Source organism: Ceratotherium simum, chromosome X (genome assembly GCF_057802395.1).
Source record: "Ceratotherium simum simum isolate JZ-2026a chromosome X, ASM5780239v1, whole genome shotgun sequence".
In the NCBI taxonomy this organism is placed as follows: domain Eukaryota; kingdom Metazoa; phylum Chordata; class Mammalia; order Perissodactyla; family Rhinocerotidae; genus Ceratotherium; species Ceratotherium simum.
In genome coordinates this window covers 122,408,526-122,417,969 of record NC_141940.1, presented here as the reverse complement: position 1 = coordinate 122,417,969, position 9,444 = coordinate 122,408,526, and positions in this window count along the sequence as shown.

The following is a 9,444-nucleotide window of genomic DNA, read 5'->3' as shown; positions in this document are numbered from 1 at the left end:
GCTTGACGGGACAGTCACGGTAGTCTCCAGCTTGCACACTGCCTCTAGACTCTTCTAGACCTCCAGCCGTGGTTGTGCCAAAACGCTAATTTGGTTCTCTGGCTCTTGCTGGGAAGGCCTCAGTAGCTCCTCATATAGCACTTTAGCTGGGTATAGAAAGGTCTTTATGTTTTAGTTCCTGCCTATTTTCCAGCCTCATCTTCTGGTAACTCCTCATATAACACTTTAGCTGGGTAGACAAGGTTCTTTCTGTTTTAAGCTCCTGTCTATTTCCCAGCCTCATCTTCTGCTGTCTTCTCTCCTGTCTTGATCCTTTAATCCTGCACTATCCCCTATGGTGGCCCTTCTCATATGTGACTATTGAGCACTTGAAATGTGGCAAGTCCAAATTGAGATGTACTGTAAGTGAAAATAGTGGATTTTAGACTTAGTCTGAATAAAAGGATGTAAAATATTTCATGAATAATTTCTTTATATTGATTACATATTGAAATAATATTTTGGCTTCATTGGGTTAAATAAATAAAATATATTAAAATTAACTTCACATATTTCTTTTCTTTCTTTCTTTTTTTTTTTTTTTGGTGAGGAAGATTGGCCCTCAGCTAACATCCGTTGCCAATCTTCCTCTTTTTGCTTGAGGAATATTGTCTCTGAGCTAATATCCATGCCATTCTTCCTCTATTTTTTTGTCTGTGGGATGCCACCACAGCATGGCTTGATGAGCGGTGTGTACGTCTGCACCCGGGATCGGAACCTGTGAACCCTGGGCCACTGAAGCGGAGCACATGAACTAATAATTTCTTTATATTGATTATATATTGAAATAATATTTTGGCGTCATTGGGTTAGAAAAATAAAATACATTAAAATTAACTTCACACATTTACTTTTTAAAATGTGGCTCCTACGCTATTGAAAGTGATACGTGTGGCTCTTGTATTTCTGTTGGACAGCTTCCGCTTTAAACTCTTGTCAGGCAAAGTGTGGTCCTTGGACCAGCAGCAGCAGCACCTGGGAGCTTGTGAGAAATGCAAACTCTTAGGCCCCACCCCAGACCTACCGGATCAGAACCTGCATTTTAACGAGGATAAATTTGCAAGCATTGCTTTGGAGAACGGTTTGCTGGTCCCCAACATCCTATGCTATTTGAGGCTTTGCAAAGGTTCTTTCTCTTCCTTTCTCTCCGAGGCATTCAGGGTTTAGTGGAAGGCTTCACTCACATTGCACCTCCCAGGCAAAGTGGCCCCTGGCCCTTCCTCCCCGTCAAGCACAGTCTTCCCGTGGTGCCCTTCGTGGGCCTGTTTAATCAAGGGCCTTGCAGCATCCTTGAGCGCGACTGACTGGGATGTGCCGAGAGTGGAGCCTGGCTCTCGTCCGTTCTCGGTATCCCAGTATACCGCCTGGCCCGTGGTGGAACGGCGCTAGTCAGGCGTTCATCCCCGTAACGGGGCCGGCGTCGGGTTGCTGCTTTGCTTCAGGCGTGGGAGTTTGGGGTGAAGGTCAGAGTGCTCCCAAGCAGGTCATGCAGGGGACCTTTTCCGTGAGCCCGGGCCAAGGGGACCTGTGCAGAAGCAGTGGGTCCAGGGAGACCAAGGGAAGGACTTCAGGTGTTTCTAGAGAACAAGGCCTTGCATGTTGTAAAGGCGTTACAGAACCCTGCTTCCTGGGCCTCATAGCGACGTGGCGTAGCAAGGAGCGTGTGATGTGCAGAGGAGAGAAGCCAGAATACAGGACTGTGCGAGTCTGGACTAAACTGTAAAGAACGGGCCGCCTGCCCCACCAAAGGAAAGGTAAAAGCAGAGAAATCAAAAAGTGGTTGTGTGAGAATCCTGAGATGAAAGTGACTTGTTATTCTCTCCACTTTTCCAAATTGCTTGTCGCGTGGTGGTGCTCTGTCCTGAAAAGGCGTGCTCACACATTTAAAGGAAGCCCTGCCGAAGGGCCCCCTGGGAGAAAGGGCCAGCCGGCTGTCCCTTGCTCTCCTGGGCTGCACGTCCCTGTCTTTACTGCTTCCGAAATCCCTTTTCACAAGAGTTCGATGTCACAGGGAGGTTGGGAGCGGGGTGGCTCAGCGAGTGCGAGGAGGCAGAGAGCCTGCCTTGTGACCAGCCTGGGTGACAGGCACACCTGAGCACGTGTAACCCCACGCTGTCGGCCTGAACAAGCCCAGGCCTGGCGCGGCGGGGAGGGTGGCCCTGTGGATTCACATAGTGGCCACGGCCTGACTGCTTTACACTCCTGGCTGCCCTCAGAGAATTCTGATCTCCGGGTCTTTGCGAATTCCTTCCAGTTCTGCAGCCTCTCGGATTAGAGGTGGACTGTGCAATGTTTGAGGAAGCCGTTCTATTTCCTGGGGTGCCTGGAGGGGCGGGGGAGGCCTGCCTGCATTTCTTTCCCCTTGGGTTTTTAAAATGGAGATATAACGCAGCATAAAATTCACCCTTTTAAAGTGAACACTTCACTGGTTTTCAGTATATTCATTTAGTTCTGCAACCATCACTCTAATTCTGTCTAAATGATGGATATTTTCATCACCCCAAAAAGAGATGTGTAATGGATAGAGAAGGTAGAGATGTGTAATGGGTGGAAGTCACTCCTCGTTCCCCTCCTCCCCCAGCCCCAGCAACCACCAATCTACTTTCTATCTCTATGGATTTACCTGTTCTAGATATTGCATATAAATGGAATCACGGAGTATGTGGCCTTTTGTGTCTGGCTTCTTTGGACTCAGCATAATGCTTTCAAGGTTCATCCATGTTGTAGCATGTATCAGTACTTCACTTCTGTTTACGGCCAAATAATATTCCATTGTCTGGGTAGACTGCTTTTTGTTTATCCATTCATCAGTTGATGGACATCTATCTGGTTGTTTCCACCTTTTGATGATTATGAATAATACTGCTCTGGATATGCACACATTGACATAGTAGCCTTTGCATGGACGTATGTTTTCAGTTCTCTTGGTTATTTTCCTTGCATTTCGACCTTGTCACACACATACCAGGCATGGTACCTGTAATTCCTTGAGCATGGGGCATTGTGCCTCCAGTGAATCAAAAGAATAGGATTAGGGGCCAGCCCAGTGGTGTAGTGGTTAAGTTCTTGCATTCTGCTCTGGCGGCCCAGAGTTTGCAGGTTCGGGTCCTGGGTGCCGACCTATGCACCACTTATCAAGCCGTGCTGTGGCAGACGTCCCACATATAAAGTAGAGGAAGATGGGCACGGATGTTAGCCCAGGGCCAATCTTCCTCAGCAAAAAGAGGAGGAGGATTGGCAACAGATGTTAGCTTAGAGCTAATCTTCCTTACCAAAAAAAAAAACAAAAAACAAAAAACACTAGGATTGGTCATTCTGGCTTTGAGGTTGTTTAAGCAGAATTAAAACTAACAATTTTAAAACCTTCAAATCTTAAAATGAACAGTTTTCAGAACTCATGGGATTTTTGTCTTAACAACACTGGATAGGATGTGGACCCCTGCTGTGCCACTTGTCTTATCAGGTCTTACCAGGGCCCTCCCAACACCCCAGACATGAAGTGCATTCGCTCCCAGCGTCATCTTTGGCCTTAGGGTTACAATTAACGGTTTCCAGAGGCTTACCGTTGGCTGCTGCTGTTTGCTCTCAGACGTGTGGAGAATCTCCAACAACCCTATGAAGTGGACACTGTTATTTTCTACATTTTGCAGATGAGGGTAGAGATTTACTAAAAGGGGAGACTGTACCCACTGACTGCCTTGCAGGTGTGTTCGGGGCCCCTGCACGGGTGTGCCCCACCCGGCGGGGCGGTCCTCCGGGGAGAGTGAAGCTGCAGCCTGCCTGCATGGGAGGTGCAGACAGGCCTTCTTGGAAGGAGAGCATCATCCTCCCTCCTGGTGCCACACTGACCTCCGTTCCTCTGTGGGCATGATCGGAGGATGCCCTTTGCCCTACTGTGGGGTGATTCTGGGGCTCAGCGAGGCATCCCCTCCTCAGGAAATGACTCTCTCTCCCTCCTCCCCTCTCTCTTTCCTCTTTCCAGTAACACAACTTCAAACAAAAATGAAAACCTCCATGTCTTGAACCTTTCTGGTTCTGCATCATGAACCCATACTACAGGGGAATCCCTCAATAAATTCAACTTTTCCAGGGTCGGGGGGGGGGCATTGATATTATTTTCATATAGCATGGTAGAGTTTATAAAATTTGTTATTGAATATTTCATTTTTATTTGTACACCTGTTCTATGACAAGCCTGCCAGCAGGTTTGGCTGAGGCTGTTTATGCTCACAGGTGGGAAATCAAGGTCCCCAGCATCCTACTGCAGGTTACAGTAGGTGGTCAAGGGAACTAGGACTCTAGCCTGGGCCTTTGAGTGCAGAAATGCATGGCTCTTTCTTCCATATGACTTTAAAAAAATCTTCCTTAAGATTAATTTTTTTTTTTTATAATTTTATTTATTTTTCCCCCAAAGTCCCAGTAGATAGTTGTATGTCATAGTTGCACATCCTTCTAGTTGCTGTATGTGGGACGTGGCCTCAGCATGGCCGGAGAAGTGGTGCGTCGGTGCACGCCTGGGATCCAAACCCGGGCCGCCGACAGCAGAGCGCACACACTTAACCACTAAGCCACGGGGCGGCCCCAAGATTAATTTTTAAAGTATAAAAATCCTCAGGATCTTATAAAATGAAATGCCCCCCCATTCTCTGAAATCCATATGAAGTACTAGAAGCCTCAACTTGACAGTAGAAATGCTCATGATGTTTCTAATATCTGGATGATTCTCTATAGAGGTCAGAGAACTTTTTCTGCAAAGGACCAGACAGTAAATATTTTTGGCTTTGTGGTCCAAACTACTATTCTCTGCAGCTACAGCATGAAAACAGACATAGACAATATGTAAATGAAAGGGCCTTGTGCCAATAAAACTTTATTTACAAAAGCAGGAGGTGGGCAGGATTTGGTGTGCTGGCTGGGGGATTGCTGCCCCCAGGAAGCAGTGGTGTTCAAAGTGTGGCCGCCAGACCAGCAGCAGCAGTATCACCTGGGAGCTTGTTAGAAATGCAGGGTCTTGGCCCCCACTCTCGACCTACTGAGCTGCAAACTGGGGGTCGTTTGGGAATCAACCAGGCAATTCTGAAGCTGGTACAGGTTTGAGAACTGCTGCCCTAAAGACATGTGGCCGTTCTGCCATTTGCATCAAAATTAGCAAGTGTATACCCGCTGGGTCACCATTACAGGGGCCCAGGAATCTGAATGTGAACAGAGGCCCCAAGATGGTCTTATGCACTTGAAGTAAGAGCCACTTTCTAAAACACTGCTTCTCTGGACCAGAGGAGGAGGTGGGGGAGATGTCAGGGAACTTTTTCACACTACAGCCTGTACTTGCATGAGGTGGTTAGTGAGAAGGGAGGTGAGTGTGCAAGACTGGGGTCGGGGTGGCCATGTGTTACCTTATGATGACTGTGTCCTGAGTCCCTGGTCCCAGAAGGTGGATTTATTTCTAACACCTCATGTATCCTGAAGCCAGGAGTTTCTGGAATTTAAATTAAGCCCTTCTGCTAATAACTATCACACACCACTTCATTTGCTCATGCATGTTTAAAAATGAAAATGGGTCCAGAACATACTGTAGGATTCTGCTGGTATCACATGTCCAGCACAGGCAAATGCATAGGAGACAGACAGAGAGCAGATTGGTGGTTGTCAGGAGGGGGGATGAGAAGGGTGCATGGGGTTTTGGGGGAGGGTGATGAAGATGTTCTGGAATTAGTGGTGATGATTGCACAACTCTGAGAATACTGAAAACTGCTGAATTGTACACTTTAAAATGGTAGATTTTATGGAATGTGAGTTATAGTTCAATAAAGCTGTTACTTAGTAAAAGGAAATGAGTGGAGGTGTTCAGCCTTATTCTTGAATTGCAAAGACCTCACCCAGAGGAGGCTGACTGGGAAGTCCCCTTGTAGACCCAGTCCTCTGGGCAGTTCCTCGATGGCCCCGCGTCATGCGCATCACAGGGATTCCTCTGGGCAGTTCCTGGATGGCCCGGAGTCCTGCGCATCACAGGGATTTGTCTCTCTTGGTACTGGGGTCAGCCCACGGGCAGATGGCCTGGGGAGAGTCAGTGTTCGTTCTTCAGGGAGAATCACCCTGACAGCTGGGAGGCCTCGGGGCTGCGGGGCTGGTGTTCCTCTTAGAGGAAGGAGAGGAGGCCGTGGCGGGCAAGGCACGTAGGAGCCCAGGCCTTGCTCCAAGGGCACCGGGAGCCAGGGTAGGTTTTTAAGCAGGAGGTGGTGGCAGGGATCTCTGGCAGCAGAAGGGCAAGCGGGTGCAGGGGTGCAGGGAGGAATCGGGAAGCCTTGAGCTACTGGTGGTGATAGAGGAAAGTCAAGGGATCTGAGTGGTACCCTTGAGGCGCAACAGATGCACCTGGTGCTTGGATGGAGGATGCTGGAGATGGCACCTGAACTAGGTGTGGCTTGCCTGTCCCCATCCTGCCCAGTGGAGGACAGGGCTGAGCAAGGATGAGAGTCCCGGCTCCTAGATGGGGGTGGCACCTCCAGAAAGCTCTCTGGACGGAACAGGTGCATGCACGGCACACCTGACCCTTCTCTTTGCCCAGGTGCAGTTGGGTGATGGGCAGGCGCTGTCTCAACAAGCTCACTCGGGGCCACGTGGAGCAGGTGTGCTCGGGCGCCTCCCCGCCGGCCTCTGTCCTTCCCAGGGGTTCCCGACAAACACTTGGCTTGCTTTGCTCCGAAGTGTGTTTTCCATTCTCTGTTTGAACTGCTTCTAAAGGAAAGGAAGCAGTTGTTGGAAAAAATTCACTTTTGAGAGTAAGAATTATTAAAAAGTAGTTGTCCATCTAAACCATCTGAGTCAATTTGACTTAAATTTTCTCCTTTTTATGAAACATCATGAGTCAAAATAAGAATATCACAAACAAATACAAGAGAGGTGTTGATTGGGCTTCTCTGGAAGGGAAGAGTAGTTGTTTTTCTTTTTTAAAATAACATGAGGTCAGCAATTCCTGGTGGGGATTAAATGTCATAATTATGATTTCAGGAGCTTAAGAAGTGAGGAGGTAGCTGAAGGATCCGTTGTCCCTGTCACTGACAAACAGTTATGAAGAGTGTAGCTACGTGGAAGTGTATTCAGTCTTAAGGGATTACAGACCATGGGTAGAAATGGCCTCTGTGCTTAGTAGACAAGGTAATTTAAAAGTTCAGTCTCCTTGGGAAAGGCAGTGAATGTTAAACAGCTCTGGGCTGAGCTGCCTGAGGTTTGGGGACCCAATTCCAATAGCAGCTTTTAAGCCAGACCTGCCCTTGTAATTCAGCCCCCAGCTGTAGCCCAATATAAGTAGTATTAATTACCACGAAACTAACTCATCAAATGAATTGCCTAATTTTGCACAGATTAATAACTATTCTGGTTATGTGACTACTGCCAATTTTATTGTAGTCTAGAATAGAATTGTAATGTAATAGAATAAATCCTTTCAATGTTTGGTTTTCAAAAATTTCTTGGAGGCCAGCCCGGTGGTGTAGTGCTTAAGTTTGTGCACTCTGCTTCGGCGTCCCGGGGTTCGTAGGTTCGGATCCCTGGCGAGGACCTACGCATTGCTCATCAAACCATGCTGTGGCAGGCGTCCCACATATAAAGTAGAGGAAGATGGGCACGGATGTTAGCCCAGGGCCAATCTTCCTCAGCAAAAAGAGGAGGATTGGCAACGGATGTTAGCTCAGAGCTAATCTTCCTCACACACAGACAAAAAATTTCTTGTACTTAATCATCATAAGGTTGTATTTGGGGGCCGGCCCCGTGGCTTAGCCATTAAGTGTGTGCACTGCGCTACTGGTGGCCTGGGTTTGGATCCCGGGCGCACACTGACGCACCGCTTGTCTGGCCATGTTGAGGCGGCGTCCCACATACAGCAACTAGAAGGATGCGCACCTATGACATACAACTATCTACTGGGGCTTTGGGGAGAAAAAGGGAAAAAAAAAGGAGGAGGATTGGCAGTAGATGTTAGCTCAGGGCTGATCTTCCTCACAAAAAAAAAAGATTGTATTTGAATTGTCACCATAAGTAATGAGATTTTATTTTGTAGTTATGCCTTCATTTCAAGTAAATTTGTATGGTGTGCCATGAAAACTTCATCAGGTACTGGTTATTTTTCTCAGAAAGAGTCAGGATCTCGGCAAAGTCTTTTTTTTTTTTTTTTTTTTTTTTTTGCTATGCTTTGTTTTTGGTAGAAATCATTAAATCCTGTTTCAGAATTAAATGGAGAAACAACATTTAGGTTTTAGGTGAACGAGGTTAGTACATTCTGGGTTTTCCCTCAGATCTCTCTAGTTCAACTGTTCAAACATTAAAAGATCATTGATTTCTAGTAAGAGAAGAGAACATGTAAGTTGGGAAACATAAAGCTAGGAATCTTACACTGATTCTCCCCACCCCCAAGAATAATGCATTTGGACAGAGGTAATTGCATGGAACCTTTCTTAGCTAGCTCTCAGAGTTCAGAGCGTCCGAGTCCAGGGAACAATGATGGAAAGCTGGAGAAGCATTCTGAGTATTGGAATGCCAGCCAGCAGATCAATAGCCCGCTGTGCTTCTGTGATCCCAACACACAAGCATTCTGCCCTTTTGAACCGTACAGGCTCTTAGCTGGGCTGGGCGGGTGAATGGGGCTGTTTTTCCCGATTAGGACTCTGCATGACGGTTCAGAACCTGGGGAGTGTAGCGAGAGACGCTCTGAGCCAAACATCCCCAGAAGTGTCCTGTGGGCTGCCATGGGAGCAGCTGCTCCCTGGGACCACCACCTTATCCAGATTCTCAGGATCCGGGAGGAGCTTGGGGGTTTGCTTTCGTGAAAGGATTGGAGCAGTTTCACGTCCTTTAATGAAGTTTCTCATTTTGTTGTTGTTGTTGTTAGGAAGATCAGCCCTGAGCTAACATCCGTGCTAATCCTCCTCTTTTTTGCTGAGGAAGACCGGCTCTGAGCTAACATCTATTGCCAATCCTCCTCCTTTTTTTTTCCCCCCAAAGCCCCAGTAGATAGTTGTATGTCATAGCTGCACATCCTTCTAGTTGCTGTATGTGGGATGAGGCCTCAGCATGGCCAGAGAAGCCGTGCGTTGATGTGCGCCGGGGATCCGAACCCAGGCCACCAGCAGCGGAGCGCGCGCACTTAACCACTAAGCCACGGGGCCGGCCCCCGAAGTTTCTCATTTTCAGATGTAGTGGAGCAAAAGGAGGAAAGACTTCTCCTGGATGAAAGTTCGCTATTCTTATATTGGGGGCTTTGGAAAAATAACCCCTAAATATTGAAATACAAACGTTATGGAATAATATGTGTTTGGTATAACGTTAAAGGATTCTAGAAAATTCAAGTTTTTAAAAAATTCTCTTTGCAGCTCAATATTAAGGAAAAAAATAGACTGCTCTTGAAAAAAA